We start from the raw sequence: 19,312 nt of genomic DNA on the forward strand, positions 1-19,312 counted from the left end.
TAGCCACGGTGTTGATATAGCTGGTTCAGTTCAGCTTCTGGTTAGTAGTGATCCCCAAGATGTTGATGGTGGGGGACCTGGTGGTGGTGGTGGTGCTGTTGAAAGTCAAGGGAAAATGGTTGGGCTTTTTCTTATAGGTGATGATCATCACCTGACACTTATGTGGCATAAATGTTACCTGCCTCTTGTCAGCTCAAGCTTGGATGTTGTCCTAGTCCTTCTGGCATGTATTGCTTCATTATCTAACAAACACGTAGGGATCATTTTAACCTAATCGGCCCAGCGGGAAACTGGCAGCATTGGATCGGCTGCCATTTTACACCTTGCCCGGTTTTAATTTATATTGGAAAGTAAAATTGGACGGAGTGTAAAACAGGCCGCCAGTTCGATCCTGTCAGTTTCCCGCTGGGCGGTGTAGATTAAAATTATCTCCATACTGTGTACTTCACTAATTCCCAGAAAATTTCCATTCACAATAAAGAACCAATCACATCCTTGAAAATAATTTTTCAAAGTCTTTTAAGTATTATGTTGCTTTGTCGCCCACTCTATATGCCTCAACAATAATTTTTTTTATAATAAAACATAAAACAAATCACTAATTCTGGGGGAAAAAATCTCAAATATATCCAGAAATTAGCCATCTTATCTTCCAATATCTCCCTTGCACAAGCCTCCCCTCCTTTAGGGGGCTCAGGCTTGCCTTCTGCTTCAATGCCAGAGCTTCGATCCTTTAGCTGGACCTTAGCTCTCAATGTACCTTCATGCATGTGCAACCTGAGAGTTTAGTGTCCCTCATTACTCTTCAGTGGTACGTGAATATGTCATTGTGATGGTTTCCTGGCATTTACACTTACTGTACATAGTAAAGTTAAAGTTGAAGCAAAAAGGGTAAAATGAATAATGACAGGTAGGGAAAAAGCAAAAAGACAAAGGTCGCGATTTTGTTTACCTCGGTGGGTTCGTTGCGACCAGGGTTGGTGGCGGGTCCGGACCTCGCTGCTGGCTCTAGCCCGCACTGTGAGATGATTTTATGTTAATTGGGCTTGTTAAGCTTGCCCAGCGCGTTTCCTGGCCAATTGAAGGAAGCGGGTCTGATGACGTCATTCAATGGTGCGTCATCAGCCAGTTTCCTTAAAGGGACCATGCACAAATTTAGTTTGACATTTGTGCTGTCAGTGTTCTACAGCACTGAGGTGCTGCAAACACTGACAAGCACTGTACAGAGGTGCACGGCTGCACCCAGGCACTCCCATTACTCCCTCCATATGCTTATGGAGGGAGTCACAGCACACAGGGAGGTTCTCTTCCCTTCCCATAGGTGGAAGAGACCTCTCCAGGAGATCAACACAGCCTGGTTTCGCATTGTACAGGAGGGCGCAAGCAGGGATGTCGTTAGGAGGACCAGGCTGCAGTGGCGCAAACCTTTCAATGAGCTCAGTAGACCACGAAACGTTACTGCAAAGCCACACTCAACCTCATCCTGCTGTGCCATTCATCACATCCCCATCCCTAACCTACTCCTGCACATCCTTACTCACACCGACTTACTTTGCACCTCCACCCAAACCTCTTTATTTACATTATCACTTCCCCATCTCACTAGCCACCCCCCACACTCACCCTCATCCTAGTCCAATCATACCAACTAACAACACACAAGGGTAGGCACTTGGGTGTTTTATGCAATGTTCATGTCAAGTTTCTGTTAATGTTCTGTCAAACACTGAAATCTTTATTTTCAACACTTTGCGTTCTTGGACAGATTTGTGTGCACCTTTGGAAGTGGCTTAGTAAGTTGCAGTGAATGGTGAGACATAACGGTACCCCCCGCAATGGTGGTGAGTGTGAAAGGAATGGCTTGGACATTGTAGGGGTGCTTTATGGTGTTGGTGTGGGGTAGTGCCAACCTGGCGCATCATGTGGGATACAGGGTATACAACGTCAAGCAAAGTAAATCTGGCCATGTGGTCAGGTGCTGATGCCCTGTGTCCTGTGCAGCATCAGTTGTTAGCGGAGAAGGTTGGTGTTGTTGTTGGTGCTCCTGGTGTGCCTGGTGCTGCTGGTGTTGGGGCTCATTGTGGTGGGATTCTGGGGACCAAGGTGAGAGAGTTTCAAGGGCACTGATGCTGATGTAATAGATGGCAGGTGAAGTTGAGATAGAAACATAGACATAGAAACATAGAAGATAGGAGCAGGAGTAGGCCATTCGGCCCCTCGAGCCTGCTCCGCCACTCAATGCGATCATGGCTGATCATCCAAATTCAGTACCCTGTCCCTGCTTTCTCCCCATATCCCTTGATCCCTTTAGCCTTAAGAAATATATCCAACTCCTTCTTGAATATATTTAATGAATTGGCTCTGCTGCCTTCTGTGGTAGAGAATTCCACAGGTTCACCACTCTCTGGGTGAAGAAATTCCTCCTCATTTCTGTCCTAAATGGCTTACCCTTTATCCTTAGACTGTGACCCCTGGTTCTGGACTCTCCGACCATCGGGAACATCCTTCCTGCATCTAGTCTGTCCAGTCCTGTCAGAATTTTATAAGTTTCAATGAGATCCCCTCTCATTCTTCTAAACTCCAGCGAGTATAAGCCCAATCGACCCAATCTCTCCTCATACGTCATTCCTGCCATCCCAGGTATCAGTCTGGTGAATATTCGCTGCACTCCCTCCATGGCAAGAATATCCTTCCTCAGATAAGGCGACCAAAACTGCACACAATACTCAAGATGTGGTCTCACTAAGGCCCTGTACAACTGCAGCAAGACATCCTTGTTCCTGTACTCAAACCCTCACGCTACAAAGGCCAACATACCATTTGCCTTCTTAACCGCCTGCTGCACCTGCATGTTTACCTTCAGCGACTGGTGCACAAGGACACCCAGGTCTCGTTGCACTTCCCCTTCTCCCAATCTATTGCCATTCAGATAATAATCTGCCTTCCTGTTTTTGACACCAAAGTGGATAACCTCGCATTTATCCACATTATATTGCATCTGCCATGCTTCTGCCCAATCACCCAACCTGTCCAAATCATCCTGGAGTTTCTCAGCTTCCTCCTCAAAGCACACAGAAGCGATCTGTCAGTGGCGAGAGAGGTTGTTCCAATGAGGTGAGACTGGAAACAGAGTTTACTCCAAACACTTGCAACCTGCATAAAGCTCAATCTGTCTTCCAAATGCAGTAAGCAACAGCTTCTGAGCTTGGAAAGTGAACAGCTGTGAGATGGGAGCTTTTATAGTACATTTGCAGCTGTCAATTAAAGAGATGATTTCATGGTGACACAACTCCTGACCTGCTTACCTGATGTGATCCCCGAGCAACATGGACCCCATGGGCGACCTCGTAAATTGTTAAGGTGAGCTCAAAATGCTCTTTAACAGGTTGTTAACAAGCTCTTAATCATCTAAATTTCCTCCACCACTGCTTGGTGTTGGGTCTGTTCAGCTCTGACAGACCCAACATTTGGTAAACTAGCATGGCAGCAGGGTGACAGCGGGTTCCCTACCCGTAGTCAAAAAAATATTTCCCACCCGACCCGCCACCAAACACACCTGCTGACCACCCAAAAAGTTCCTCCTAAAAACCTGAAGAGGCAGAAGAGTGGAAGGTAAGTTAAGGAAACAGGGAGAAAAAAAATAAGAAATGTTAAGAAAGAGAAAGAAAAATAAGAAATGTTTTGAAAGCTCCTTGGTCTGTGCTGATCTCAGCTGCACCAGCTGTGGAGCTGCTAACATCAGCTTGTGTCCCTGGGCTAGAAAGAGGAAAATTAGACACTGATCCGTGACCCCTGATGGGAAAGGGCATTACTCAGGACCAAACAGCTTACTGGCATTCACTGTCTAGGTTTGTGCACATGATAAATAGTTGCTTGCATGAGGTATTAGAGGACTGCCAGTGCCTCTGGAGCTGTACTCTAGCATGAGTCATCGCCTTTAGAGAAGAGGGATAAGAGGAGAAATTCAGAGGAAAAAAACTGCACTGCAAATCTGGAAATTTCCAGAAAAGAGGCTCCTGACCAAAAATTGCTACACAGAGCACTGGGAAGATTCAATTTTAAAATTTGCTCTGCTTTAGTATATAGTGCTGGACTGTACAGTTGAAGTGAGCATTGGCATTGATACACACTGCACTTCAGGCATTATTTTGCTTAATCTATTTGTCAGAAAGAAGTGCTGTTTCATGCCATGCATGGATTTTAATTGCCTAAATGCTAATCCATTACTACTTTTCTATCAGCATTACGGAATTCTATAGGAATACTGGGGAGGAAATGGCTTCATACAGTTCATCATAAAATTCTGAGGTATTTTCCTTCATGTAATAAAAAAGCCAATGAGAGAATTTTTGGTATTAAGAAAGAAAAAGATTGTTTTTTACATTGGATACTGGACCCCATTAAACCATCTTAAAATTTATAGAATACTGTTTGGCATTAATGCTGGCCCTCCAAACGAGATGTACCATATCAAATGGATTAAGGGCTACAACAACTCAATTAATTTGCATTATGGTGAAATATATTTGCAATTTGATATTTGAAGTCAACAAATTTGCAATACAAATGAATAGGAACAATCCCGTCATCTTGCTACTTGTTATTGAACGTGATATAATGAAGTGGTGCATCAATTCTAGTTAACCCTGTTTATGTGAACAAAATGCTATTATTTTCTCACCACATATGGTATGTAATGAAATCAGAATATTCAGATTTAAGGCTAGGCAGTGACATAGCATGTTAGTGTGCCAGTATAATACTGCACAGGGTAGAATGGATTTGGGACTGTGCATATAATTCAGCAAGTGTTTTCCCATCTTGCCTTCAACACCAGGCTGAACTGCCAAACAGAGGAGAGGCACTTCCTCCCAGAGAAAGAGGGATGAAAATTTGGCGAGTGACTCAGCAGAGGCTGGTTTTAAATACCTCCTTAAGGTTAATAACAGATGGGTAACTTTTTTGCCTTTAGTGTTTCTGGCACAGAACTTCACACAATGGGAACACAAATTGGAAAAGTGGACCCGTGCTGCCCATGATTTTCCCTCCATTAAAATGAATCAATGGAAATTTGTGCCAGTACACACCTGATTTTCTGGCATGCACGTGCCAGGAGCGCTGAAGAAGGAAACTTGCTTCTGAAACGCATTGATTTCTGGCAGGTTGCTTGCAGTGAGATGTATAAGATACATTTTGCAAGGCCCTGTACAACTGCCACAAAGCAGAAAATCGCTGGCAGGCTGCCTGCAATTTTCCATTCATTGAAACCCTCAAATGCACAATAAACACTTTAAAATCTAAGAGGAAGCATGCGGTCTTAGGGGTGGGGAAAACGGAAAGGGGTAGTGGTGGCAGAGGCTATGGGGTGATGATGGGGACAGGAGGTTGAGAGGGGGAGGGGGTTGGGAGGGGAAGGTGAGAAGGGAAGAGGGAAGGAAACGGGGAAGGAAGCGAGGGGACATGGAGTGAGGGGATGGTGGTGAATGGGAGTAGATAGTAGTGGAAAAAGGAATGACAGAATCGCTTGGGGTGAGTTGGTTGGGGTAAGGGTATGGGATCTGCTAAAAAGGGAGAGGAGGGGATGAGATCTGGGGCTGGGAGACATTCAAGAGCCATTCCCTTCATATGAACATACAATCATTGATGGACAGGAAAAGGCCCACTGATCCATCCAGCCTGTCTCACACAACTATGATGCCTTGAGCACCACAATATACACTTCCCACCTCACATGGAAAACCATGTCATCTCCATGTTGCTTTCCACTACTGCTGTGTAATCCTGCAACCCCCAAACCCATCATCCAAAAGCCAGCCTGTGGCCTTGGCCAGATTCTTCTCCTGTACTGCCTGTACCTCCCATTGAATGGCAACTGCACCTCCCATGAACAAAAGAACAAAAGAGAGGTTGAACAGGGCAGTAAAAGAACCAGAAAAGAAGACAAAGAAAAAGAGAAATAAGGGGACAAATAGACAAGCAGAAAAGAACAGAAAAGGAGAGAAAGATAATCAGCAACACAAAAAAAACAGACAGAAAACATATCCTGCAACTTACTGTGAGCAACTCTAGGAGATTCACTAGAATTCCACTAGTATTTAAATAAATATTCTAACTGTTGTGTGTTTGTTTTGCAATAAAATGTCATTTATTTCCCCCCACAAACAAATTCTAGAAATTAGCAAGAAAGGCTAGAGGTATCTGTAGCTACATCTGAGTTTATCTTTTGTACAATGCATGTTCAGATCTAGACCTTGTGTAGTGTTAATTTTCAATTTAGTTTATGATTTATGGATTCACTTCATTCATTTAAGAGCACAGTACAGAATGAAGCTCATGTGATTGATTAGAAATTATTCTGTTTGGTGAGCTATGAAAGTGAGGTTAAAGTTCAGATATCAGAGTGATGAAGAAAGCTAAGAGAAATATCTGTAATTATTTATTTGACTTTGTGTCTGCTCCATATCATGTGAACAAAAATTAGAAAAGAGAACTTTATGGATTTAACGTGTAACCTAGGCCAAAGTATTCACTAACGAATTCACTTTTAGCTGTGCATTTCTGCTAACAGAAATTAGTGCAATAATGGATGTAGCTTGACTATAATAACAGCACTGTCCATTCATAATTCTTTTGTGGAAGTGAAAATCACTCTATAGTTTCCATATTTTCACCACATGAACATATATTTCCTGCTGCAATAATCTATTACTTAAAAGCATGTAAGGGTAGAGCCAGGATTTTGGGAATTAGCAAAGATATTTGGGAGCCCAGATTAAGAGATGTTATTCCTCATAGTGTGAACAGATTCATGACTTTCTTAGCTATGTAAAAACAATCCAGTCACCATTTCCTGGAAACAGTACAGGTTCAGTCTGCTCTTTAGACTTCTGCTTCATATCTAGCCATTTAGTTGTTTCCTGTTTTCAATCTATTAATTCTCAAAGGATGGCCTTGTTAGGTTCTTTTCATGGACTGAGCTCCCAATGCAATCGTTCTGCCACTAAGATCAGCACTACTAAGGAAGCAGCATATTTAAACTGTTTAATGGAACTCCCTTGGGGATATTTCTCTGCACTCTGTTCCTGCATAACAGCTAGGAATTTCTTTATTGCTATGAGGTAATCTCTAAATCATTGAAAAGGATAACATTTCATATTGCTCTGGCAGATATTTTATAGACACAAATACTATCCTATAGAGATTCTAATGGGTTGGAAAATGTGATTAGTTTGGAAAACATAAAACTTTTTGTGGACTTTGGTATTATAAGCTGTTAAGACTGGAACTGGAAACTTTCTCTCATGCACAATATAAGCACAATTTCTAATGCAATTGTCTACATGAGAATTTACTTTTCTAAAGTCCAAACTAATTACATTTTCTAAGCCATTTGGATTTCAAGAGGTTCAAAGGAAAAGTGGTGGACAGAAACTTTATCATGGTTAATTTTTTGGGGCTTTAAAATTATGCTGTGTGAATATGAATGTACAAATATTTAATACATTGCTATCAAATTCCTTTGGTAGTTTCAATGTTAGCCTTCATGTAAATTAATATTTGCACAGTACAAGTTCAAACCTTTATGTATTAGCTAATTTGATACAAAAATAAAACAAGCCTCAAGGAATTTGGGTAAAAGGTACTTTTTTCAGTGGAAATTAGAGATCGTTTTTTCTTTTTTTATGCCGAATGTTCTAGTACTTCAATTTTTCTGTCTTCTTTCCGCCCTTTCTTTACCAGTCTGCCTCCATACTGTTGTCTTTACCCAGAGTGCCAAGGCCTCAGTAAAAAGCAGCCACGGTTAATTCCAGATTTATATTACCTGACAGCAGACTTAGCACCTCATCCACCAGCTATTGTTCTTCCTGGCTGTGCGATAACCGCAGAGCTTGTCCCTAAAGGAGCTATGTTAATAGGCTAGGATTGAAACTTGGGCAATCTGAAAAGAGGAGGCGAGAACGCAACTAAAATCAATGGTGTGAACAGAATGATGAAAATGAACACAATCAAAGGAACAACATATACATTAATTTCAGTACATTGAAGTCATGAAAATTTCCCAGGTCAAAGTGTGGAAGAAAGAAGTAGGAAGAATGACTTGTAGAAGATAATTTAATGCAGAGAATGATGACTATTACAACTAGGGCATTTAATGTACTTTTATTTTTCACTCATTACCTATCAGAGGTTACTCTTCCAAACTAGTGCTGTTGATAGGACAGAATGCATCAACTTAACTAAGTGCAGGTCTGCTGAAGTGTATATTACTGCAGACTAAAATAGGCAGTCATTTGATGAACGTGAGGGCTGCTTCATGTGACTGCTTTTCAGATATTATCTAGGGCTCGGTTTGAAATCAGTCCAAGTTGTGTTTATTGTGGAATAGTCATTTTTCTTGCTAATGGGATCCAGTCCAAATAAGTGGTAGCAAAGTATAGCACTGTCTACTAATCAGTACTGCATTTTCTGCACGGTTATCCTGAGTCCTATGGAATACAGAAGTGAAATTGGATGCCTTCCTTGCTTCTAGAGTTCTTGCTAACTAGTAGTAGAAACCTGTCACGGCATCCACACAATAGAATCTACATTACATTGCAGCTTCATGTGTAACCATGCAGAACAATAGAATCAAGGTCCCCTGAGTCAAATAAAATTTAGATGCCTCTCTGGTACAAACTTAAATATGACTGAAAGGCTGCTCTGTCTTTAGGTCAAGTTGGTCAGTAACTCAGGCAGCAACTCAATCACTTTCTTGGCAGTAGCCAAAACCATGATTCAGGGTCATAGTTTCAAATCAATAGATGCCATGGGTTTGAAGGAAGGCTGCAGAACTTGTGCAGAATCAAATTTAGATTCCTTCTTGTTTCAGTTACAGAGTTAAGCAATGACCTAATCTTTCTATAGGGATCAAGGGATATGGGGAGAAGGCAGGGACAGAGTACTGAATTTGGATGATCAGCCATGATCTCATTGAATGGCGGAGCAGGCTCGAGGGGCCGAATGGCCTACTCCTGCTCCTATCTTCTATGTTTCTAGGCCTGGGTCACGAATATGGATATGACGATAAGTTTGTTTACTGAAGCCTTTCCTCCCATTATCTGCACATACCCTAATATATAATTATTAAAAGTATATATAGGCTAGAGACAGCCAGAGTATGAAGGAAACCTCATGTAATGGTAGTTTCCATTCTTGACTCACATAACGGAGGAGCTAGTTGAGTAGCGCTCGATTGCATGAGGGAGACCTATGAGCGAAATTGGTGCCCATGCCTCATTTGATTAAGATTGGCACGTTGCCAGCACTACCAGCACAGTTAAATAGCAGCTCACTGATTGGGGGTTAGAAAATTAGGCATCAGTGACATAATTTAAAGGCAATCTGCACCTCTTAAAGGTGAGGTGCACTTTGGCTGCATTGAACTGAATTAAAATTGTGCAGGAGAAATGGCAGGCAGAGGTGCTGTAGGAAGGACCACCCCCACCCCCCCACTGCCCCCCTCCCCCGGCTTTTTTAATGGTGCTTTGGAGGTGTTGGTAGAGGAGGTGACCAGGAGGAAGGAGTTGCTCTTTCCTTCAAACAGCAGAAGGCTGCCTAGGCAAGTTGCCCGGCTCCAGTCAATAAAGTTGGCGGAGTAGGTCAATGCAAGGAGCATCGCACCCTGGTTGCAAGATATTCAATGAGCTGATCTGAGCTGTTAAGGTAAAACTCCTACTCACATCTCTCTTACTCTCTCCATAGTCCTGCTCCAACTGTAGCCCCAGCAGTAACAAGCCTTCCCTTCCCCGCTTACCTTCACTCTCCTCCAATCACAGCATCACACTTCACTGACACTCTTTCTGCTGCTACTGGTACACTCTATGCCTGTTATTGAACGCAGAATTACTCCTCTTACCCTTCACTTCCTCACCCCAGTGCCATCCTTCATGCACCAGAAACACTATTCTATCCTTACAGCCACATTTTCACAACCTTTCACCAGCCCACACATTAACACACTTCCTTTCTTCTTGCAGGAGAAGCTGGCACACAACAGCGGTGAGCGGGCATGGACAGGAGGAAGGCCACCATCCATCCACATTCTCTCCCCATTGGGAAGTGGCCATGGACATTGTGGGCAGGGGGGGCATGTCAAGAGAGTTGCTTACATTTCTCTTACTCACTCTGTAGCCCTGCACCCCTTGTAGCCAAGCACTCACAAGCCTTCCTTCCCCCATTTCTTACAGAATCATAGAATCATAGAAGTTTATGGCACAGAAGGAGGCCATTCGACCCATCCTGTCTGTGCCGGCCGAAAAAGAGCTATCCAGCCTAATCTCACTTTCCAGCTCTTGGTCCGTAGCCTCGTAGGTTATGGCACTTCAAGTGAATATCCAAGTGCTTTTTAAATGTGATGAGGGTCTCTGCCTCTACCACCCTTTCAGGCAGTGAGTTCCAGACCCCCACCACCTTCTGGGTGAAAAAAGTTCTCCTCAACTCCCCTCTAATCCTTCTACCAATTACTTTGAATCTATGCCCCTTGGTTATTGACCTCTCTGCTAAGGGAAGTAGGTCCTTCCTATCAACATTATCTCGGCCCCTCATAATTTTATACACCTCAATTAAATCTCCTCTCAGCCTCCTCTGTTCCAAAAGAAACAACCCCAGCCTATCCTGTAACGTCCTTGTGTAATTGAGACACAGACTGCAGGAGTTGGTTATAACAGGTGTTTACTGAATGGAGACAAAACTGGAACTACTATACAAAGTTGCTACACAGGCTTATATACCGGGGTGGTCACTACTGGTACTGCAGTATACAGGGGCTGCAGAATATAGTTCCTTCTTCAAAGTACATACACTACAATTCCTCCCCTTTTAGCTAAACAGTACATAACATTCGATTAATAATTAAATAACATATTTACAATTACAGTTGCTATATACATTAGCTGAAGTTAAGCAATAATAAATTCAGTCTTTGAGGAGGCTTCCTGATTCTGTCCGGATAACTCCTCTTTGGGGTATCAGGTTCTTCTGGCAAAGTTGATTCGGGATCAACGTCGTTGTTTGGTTCGTCTGCTTCCAAATCACCGATTCTGAGGTAGATGCAATTGGTACTTCGGTTTCATCACCAGGTGTATCGGATCGTGGTGTGGATTTGACGTTTTCCAGTGACTCTAGAATCTGGTCAGCATGGCGTCTTACAATGCTCTCTCCAACGTCCACGGTATACATTAGAGGTCCTTGCCATGTGCAGATCGTTCCTGGCTGCCATTTCTCTGTGCGGTAGTCCCGGGCCAAAACTGGTTGACCTATCTTAAAACTCCTGGTTGGCCTTTCATTCATATTCTGAAACTGCCTGTTCTCCACATCTCTTCTGATGTTTGGCTCAACCAAATCCAAGCAGCATCTTAGTCTTCGATTGAAGAACATCATGGCTGGAGTTTGGTTGGTAACCGCATGTGTCGCATTCCGGTAGGCAAACAAGAAGTTATCCACCTTGTGTTGTAGGGGTATGTCTTCATTACACATTGCCTTGATAGCCTTCTTGAATGTTTGAACGAACCTCTCAGCCAATCCATTGGTGGCTGGATGATATGGGGCGGATGTGTAATGCTTAACACCATTGTTCTTTAAGAACCTCCGGAACTCTTCAGACACAAACTGTGGTCCATTGTCAGAGCAAATCTGTTCAGGCAGCCCATTTCTGGCGAATATGGTTCGTAAGACTGTGATGGTTTTTTCTGTGGTGGTTGAGGACATTTTTATTACCTCTGGCCACTTTGAATGTGCATCCACCGCAATTAAAAACATCGAGTCCATAAATGGACCAGCAAAATCAATGTGTACCCTTTGCCATGGAGATGAGGGCCACTCTCATGGATGTAGAGGGGCTTGTGGTGGGGCGTTTTGGACCTTCTGGCATCCTGTACAGCTCTTGGTCATCTCTTCGATTTCTCTATCGATTCCCGGCCACCACACAAACGCTCTGGCTAAGTTCTTCATTTTTACTCCTCCCAGATGACCCTCATGAAGCTCATTGAGCACTCTATCCATCCAGGTGTGACGTCGTCATCCTTTTTACCAGCCACCGTCAGTGCCTGAATGGAGTGCCAGTCTAAACTTATCTTTCTGATCCATTCACGTCCCAATAACGGTGGTCCACCATCTTGCAGTATGTACAGATACAATTTCTGTATTTCCTTGCCGTTGTATTCGACAGGCACCCTTATTTTCCCTCTGGGGTATACTTTCTGCCCCATATATGTCTTCAAGACAATGGATGTGTCTTTCAAGGGTATGTGTGAGAATAGCCGCTCATAGTCTCGTCGATTCATGATGGTTAGAGCTGATCCTGTATCCAATTCCATTTTGACTTGGGACCCTGCTATCGTGAGGGTGACCCAAATGGTTCGGTGATCCTCTTTTGTGATTACGTTGTGTAGTTTGAGACAGCTTAGTCTCTTGTTCCCGGATTCACTATCGCTCTTCTGGTCTTCGGAACTACTGTCCGTCATCTTTTGTACTTTCCTGTACTTTTCCTTAGTAGTCTTTTTGTTGTCATTAGTCTTCTTCCCGGACCTGCAAATTCGTGCAATGTGTCCCATCTTTCTGCATTGCCTGCATGTTTTGTCCTTGGACCAGCAGTCCTTCTGGTCATGGGTTGTTCTGCCGCAGCGATAACATTTTTCAAATCCCCGTGTCATTTCATGGGTGCCGTATTCCTGTGGCTTTTGCTGTATTTCCGCAGCTCCCCTTGCTGCTGCTTTGTACGATATTGCCACGCTGAAAGCCTTATCTAGCGTCAGCTCTTTCTCTGAGAGTAACCTCTTCTGGGTTCCTTCACTCAGGAGTCCACAGACAAATTTGTCCCGTAGGGTATCTGCCAGTCCTGCTCTGAACTGGCAGTGCTTTGATAGCTTGCGTAGTTCCGTAAGGTAATCAGCATTGCTCTCATCTTTATGCTGATTTCTCTTGTGGAATTTAAATCTTTCTGCTATCAGCAGCGGTGTAGGATTTAGGTGTTCCTGTAGGATATCAACAATTGCGTTAAAAGTCTTCGCCATCGGTTTGACTGGAGTGATTAGGTTCCGCAATAGGCCATACGTTCTTGCGCCCATTAAGTTTAGTAGTACCGATGCCTTTTTCTCATCGGCTACTTCATTTGCCTTGCAATATACTTCGACTCTTTCCACATACGTGGTCCAGTCTTCTATTTCATTATCGAAGGCAGTGATATTGCCAGTCTTCGGCATCTTGGAGATCTAAGATGGCGCCTCCCACGCTTTGCCTTCTTCCCCGATTAAACAAAATGGCGCCTCCCGCGCTTTGCCTTCTTCCCCGCTGGATTAAGATGGCGCCTCCCGCGCTTTCTGTCTTTTCCGCTGCTGCTAGCGCTGTTGCTGGCATTTTTATGCCTTGATGGCGACGCCCTATGATCTTCGCGCACTTCCCCCCCGCGCTGCTGCCAACGCCGCTCTCCGCGGTCCCCGTGGCAAACTGCAGCTCCTCGCGGCTTTCTGCGCTTCTAATTTCTTTTATTTTTATTACTGTTCCCGTCGTCAGAGCAGACCCTATGGGACACTTTCCTCCCTCTTCTCGGGTCTGTACGCTGCCCGGCTTCATAGCACCGGCCGCGCCCTGTGTGCTCCACCCTCTCTCTCTCTCTCCTCTTCCCGACAATGCTGCTTGGCCCCGTTGAAAAGCCACCCGATCGAGCTCTAGCCCGCCGCAGCCCAGGAAGGATCAGTGTACTACGTGCCACCAGCCCGATTAGCTGGAACACCATAGACTGGATAACCAAGCCCAGCTCTCGACAGCCTCTCCTGCAAATCTTCGAATTCGATGAATCAGAGGGCGGTTGCCCACGGTCGACGCCCGTTTCTTCTGTTTGTTTTTTTTTCTTTTTGGATTTCTTCCTTCTGGCCTCGACCTCTAACAACTTCGCTTCAGGGATGGATCCCCGTGAGGTGGTGCAGAACTGTAGGTAAGTTCGGATCTGTTCGTCGCCAGTGTAATGTCCGTGTGTAATTGAGACACGGACTGCAGGAGTTGGTTATAACAGGTGTTTACTGAATGGAGACAAAACTGGAACTACTATACAAAGTTGCTACACAGGCTTATATACCGGGGTGGTCACTACTGGTACTGCAGTATACAGGGGCTGCAGAATATAGTTCCTTCTTCAAAGTACATACACTACATATCCAATCTTTCTTCATAGCTAAAATTCCCCAGTCTTGGCTATATCCTTGTAAATCTCCTCTGTACCCTCGCTAATGCAATCACATCTTTCCTGTAATGTGGTAACCAGAACTGTATGCAGCACTCTAGCTGTGGCCTAACTAGTGTTTTATACAGTTCCAGCATAACCTCCCTGCTCTTATCACAGAATCACAGAAACCCCACAGTGCAGATAGAGGCCATTTCGGCCCATCGAGCCTGCACCGACACATATCCCACCTGATCCCCGTAACCCCTACACCAACACATATCCCACGTATTTAATCCCCCTAACACTAAGGGTCAATTTATCATAGCCAATCAACCTAACCCACACATCTTTGGACTGTGGGAGGAAACCGGAGCACCCGGAGAAAACCCACGCAAACACGGGGAGAATGTGCAAACTCCACACAGACCATTCTATGTCTCGGCTAAAAAAGGAAAGTATCCCGTATGCCTTCTTAACCACGTTATGTACCTGTTCTGCTACCTTCAGGGATCTGTGGACATGCACTCCAAGATTGCTCTGTTCCGCTACACTTCTCAATATCCTACCATTTATTGGGCCAGAAATTCCAGGCCAGAAGTGTGAGTACGGTCGGGTTACTCACGCATCTGGCCGTTGGAAATGCCGGCGTTCAGCAGGAACAGCGCATGCGGGGAACGCCGGCATTTCCAGACCCGAGGTCTATTCACAGCGCGTGCGACTGCACAGGCAGCGCTTGCGCAGTGAACTTTGTAGATTTCACTGATGGATTCAGTGAGGGTAAGTCCCTAGAACTTGCACTTGAAAAAAGCAAGTGTAAAGTTGTTCATTGGCTGGGGAAGGAGATATATTTTATGGAGGAGCTTATGAAATGCAATATTTAGGTTTGGGAAAGGGAGGGAAGTTATTTTAAGAAATTTTAACTAAGTTTTAAACTTTAATTTTTTTTTTTTAAACGGGTTTTCAGAACGGTAGGTAGAAGGAGCAATTGTGGCTGTGTGAATGGAATGTGAGAATGAGTTATGTATGTATGTCCACATATATTCCTTTACGTATATGTATGTATGTTTTATATTCCTTTACTAATGTGTATGAATGTATATTTTTAATTATGATTTTCCAATAAGTTACTTTCTCTGAAAGTCATAATTAAATAATACATTCATACACATAAGTAAAGGAATATATACATAACACGCAAAGGAATATATACAGACATACATACTTTCAGAAGCTCCACGATAAGAAATATCTTCCTCCGCAGCCTCTGGAGCAACTGTACCCATGCTTTTTTCATGTGTAAGTTGTAATGACTGGACCTCACTGAAAGCATTAATGAAAGCGGCGAATTATACTGCGCACGCGCTGCCTGTGCAGTCGCACGCGTTCTGCCTCTGAACCCCTTCGTTCAGAGGACAGGAAATGCCGGTTTTCCCCACATGCACTGTGCATGCTGAAAACCGGCATTTCATCCGGCCAGATGCGTAAGTACCCCGACCGTACTAGCGCATTTGGAAGGGAATTACTGGGCCAACATTTTACATGTCAATAAAATAAAAAAATTAACAATTGCACAACTTGCCCCCTCGCATCTGCGACTGAGGGTCCAAGGAGGTGCATTGCGCAAGAGGTCATCATCGTACGTATCCTCACACTGTTCCCTTTGGGGAACTGTATGAAGTGGTGGAAGGATTTATGGCCATGATTAACGCTCATTCCGTGACCGTAACCATCTTTGAACCAGCCATTAGGGTGGTTAGTCCTATGGCGGGCGGGTTTTACGGGCTCCCACAACCCATCTGAGGGGGGGGGGGGCCACCAACACCCACGGACGCAAGCATCCCACTGGATGTCCACCCAGAATTTAAAGTTGGAGCTCCGACTCCACTTGCCGGGACTGTCTGGAGTGGGGTTCAAAACCCTACTCCTTCTGGCCCAGCGGCGGGGATGCTTACTGCTACGCAAAAGGCCCACTCCGCACAAAAGGTGACACCCATACGTTTCCTGCGCCTTTTCCCTCCCCGTGACTGGAGCCCTATGCTGCCATTTCACGTTGCTAATTGGATTGGGCCTTTGTCATAGCGGTAGGATCCCCGCCGCTGGGCCAGATCAGGGTAGGGTTTCGAACCCCGCTCCAGACAGTCCCGGCAAGTGGAGTCGGAGCTCCGGCTCTAAATTCTGGGTTGACATCCAGTGGGATATTTGCGTCCGTGGGTGTGGGTGGCCCCCCCTCCTTGTATAGCTTGTGGGAGCCCGTAAAACCCTCCCGCCATAGGACTAACCACCCTAATGGCTGGTTCAAAGATGGTTACGGTCACGGAATGAGCGTTAATCATGGCCATAAATCCTTCCACCACTTCATACAGTTCCCCAAAGGGAACAGTGTGAAGACACGTATGACGACGACATTGCTAAATAAATAAATGGAATTAAAAAAATTCTTTTAGGGCTTTTAAAAGTCTTTAAATTGCTTTAATTCTCTTTAAAGCTACTTCAGATTACTCAAAATAATGTAAACATTTTAAAAAGTTTATAAAAGTTACCAAAATCTTCAAAAAACTTCCAAAAACCTATTTAAACTGCTGCTTTGCATGTAAAAATCCTTAGCAGCTTGACAGAAACATTGGGGGCGTGTCCAGTGAAACTGAGACCTCAAGGGGCATGTCTCACTTACACTGCATGCTCCTGGCTTCGCGCTGGCTGCACTCCTGGGCGGCGTGACGTTATACGCTGCCCGGGAATGTGCTTTCTATTTCTGCAAGTTCAGGCGTCCCAGAAGCTGATCGGCACGAGTGCGGGGTAAGTGCAAATACGGGGCTTGCACGCGCTGCAAGCCCCGTTCTGGAATTTCTGGGCCATTGTGTATTCCTTTGCCTTGTTAGCTCTCCACAAATGCATTACCTCACACTTCTCCGGATTGAATTCCATTGGCAACTTTTATGTTGCAACTGGTATGTTGGTAGTCAAAACTGCCCAACGCATTACCGGCACCCGGCTACCAACCATAGAGCACATATACCAGAAACGCTGTTTACGGAGGTCATGGACCATCATCAAAGACCCTACCCACCCCAGCCACAGTCTGTTCGCCCTCCTGCCATCTGGGAGATGCTACAGATGCATTCGCACCCGAACGACCAGATTTAGGAACAGCTTCTTTCCCAGGGCTGTCATCCCACTGAACTCCACAAATAAACTCTAAAGCCTGCACATCTGCCAATGCACTTTATTATGGTTATGTTTATGTTAATGTATTACAAGCCAAATGAATGTTGACTGTTTAAATGTCTTAATCTAAATGTACACTCTCGGGAGCTGCAAGCCTACATTTCGTTGTACTGCACTTGTGCACTAACAATGACAATAAAGTTGATTATGATTATGATTAATATGATTTATGACAAGAGGATTTGAGTATAAGAGTAAAGACGTCTTACTGCAATTATATAGGGCCCTGGTGAGACCACACCTGGAGTATTGTGTACAGTTTTGGTCTCCTTCCCTAAGGAAGGATATACTTGCCATAGAGGGAGTGCAACGAAGGTTCACCAGACTGGTTTCTGGGATGGGGGGATTGTCCTATGAGGACAGATTGAGTAGACTAAGCCTATATTCTCTAGAGTTTAGAAGAAGAAGAGGTGATCTCATTGAAACATACAAAATTCTTCCAGGGCTTGACAGGGTAGATGCTGGGAGGATGTTTCCCTTGACTGGGGAGTCTAGAACTAGGGGTCACAATCTCAGAATAAGGGGTCAGCCATTTACAACTGAGATGAGGAGAAATTTCTTCACTCAGAGGGTGGTGAATCTTTGGAATTCTCTACCCCAGAGGGCTGTGGAGGCTCAGTCGTTGAGTATATTCAAGACAGAGATTGGTAGATTTTTGAATATTAAGGGAATCAAGGGATATGGGGATCATGCAGGAAAGTGGAGATGAGGTAGAAGTTCAGCCATGATCTTATTGAATGGCGGAGCAGGCTCGAAGGCCAAATGGCCTACTCCTGCTCTTATTTCTTATGTTCGTATGTTCTTTTCTGCCCACCTGACCAGTCCATTGATATCTTCCTGCAGTCCACAGCTTTCTTCCTCCCTATCAACCACACAGCCAATTTTTGTATCATCTACAAACTTCTTAATCAAGCCTAAATCATTGATATATACCACAAAAAGCAAGGGACCCAATACTACGTCCTGCAGAACCCCACTGGAAACAGCCTTCCAGCCACAAAAACATCCGTCGACCATTACCCTTTGTTTCTTGCTACTGAGCCAATTTTGTATCCAACTTGCCACTTTCCCTTGGATTCCATGGGCTTTTACTTTTTTGACCAGTCTGCCATGTGGGACCTTGTCAAAAGCCTTGCTAAAGTCTATGGAGACTACATCAAACGCGCTACCCTCATCAACATCCCTTGTTACTGTAGTGTATGTACCTTTAAGAGAGAACTACTTTTACAGCTCCTGTATACTGTAGTACCGGCAGTGACCACACCTGTATATAAGCTTTGAGCATGCCTCTGTACCCCCAGTCTTGAGACTACCCTACTCCAGTAAACACCTGTTGATTGTTAAGTTACAGCATCCGTGTGGTTATTGAAAAACATCATACTCTCAGAATCACGGATCTAACAGTGGCGACGAGTGTCGATTCGAATCTACCTGCAACTCTGCATTTCCCTTCGAGGATTCGCTCCGGGAGGGCGGTGGAAGAAAGTTGAGGCCAGAAACACGGGCGTCGACCACGAGCAACTGCCCAGTCGTCCAGCAGAGAGTGAACATCGCAGGGGAGGCTGTGGAGAGCCGGGCTTGGTTCCCTAGCCACGACGATCAGCAACAGACTGACGACAGGTACCAGGTACAGCACAGACCCTTCCCGGACAGCGGCGGCTGGAGCCGACCGAAGGCAGAGAAAAAGCCGAGCAGCGTCGACGGGGTAAGATAGAGGGTGAAGCGCACAGGGCGCAGCTGGGGGTTGAAAACCGAGCAGCGTCGAGGAAAAACAAAATGGAGAGAGAGAGGGTAAAGCAACAGCCAGGTTCAGGACCGAGCGGCGGAAACGGGAAAGGCGCACAGAAAAAAAAAACGCGCAGAGCGCAGCCAGGGCTCGAGGGCTGAACA

This window comes from Somniosus microcephalus, chromosome 10 (genome assembly GCF_052327205.1).
Source record: "Somniosus microcephalus isolate GS21.2 chromosome 10, FLI_Smic_1.0, whole genome shotgun sequence".
NCBI classification, from domain to species: Eukaryota; Metazoa; Chordata; class Chondrichthyes; order Squaliformes; family Somniosidae; genus Somniosus; species Somniosus microcephalus.